We start from the raw sequence: 655 nt of genomic DNA, 5'->3' as shown, positions 1-655 counted from the left end.
AGATGTCGCCCACGAGCTCGCCAAAGCAAGTGTCTTGCGCAGTGATGTATCAATTGTCCCCACAGCAAACTCGAAAGAGAACGCGACCCCAAGGTTGCCGCAGCTTACATAAATCGTGTATTTTACCACGCATTTTGAACAACGATTCGTTGATCAAAATCTACACGAAGGTACATCCCCCCCAGCCAGTTCATCGATCAAACTTCAAAAGTTAGAAACAATACTTTAGATCCTTGTATGCCGCGTTTCTGGGGAAAAAATGTCGCCATTTAATCTAGCTTTCTACCATGGAGAAGAGCAGATTACAGATCCTTCATGTTCTCGAGAGGTGTTGTCGTGTTTATTTGGGCATGTATTAATACAGTATCTGTATTTAAATTCTTCAAATTTAGGTTTAACTTTTTTTTCAGCTCTAAATTAAAATATCCTCTTTAAATTTGTTTAAGGAATCCGCACGCCATAGCTGATTTAGTCCGCCCTCTGTCGAAGAGGCATCCCATGATCAACTTGATCATCAAGTGACCATCTCTAGACAGCAGCAGGTCAACGCCGTAATGATCCCATCGCTGTGGGTCTTCCTCACTTCTCTCTTCCAGCCTCGGGTCTTCTTCACTTCAGTTCTCTATTCCAGCCAATTCCCGATTCGCCTTCAAGT

The sequence above is a fragment of the Phytophthora parasitica genome (genome assembly GCF_000247585.1).
Source record: "Phytophthora parasitica INRA-310 unplaced genomic scaffold supercont2.17, whole genome shotgun sequence".
In the NCBI taxonomy this organism is placed as follows: domain Eukaryota; phylum Oomycota; class Peronosporomycetes; order Peronosporales; family Peronosporaceae; genus Phytophthora; species Phytophthora nicotianae.
Note: the sequence above shows the minus strand (reverse complement) of the source record.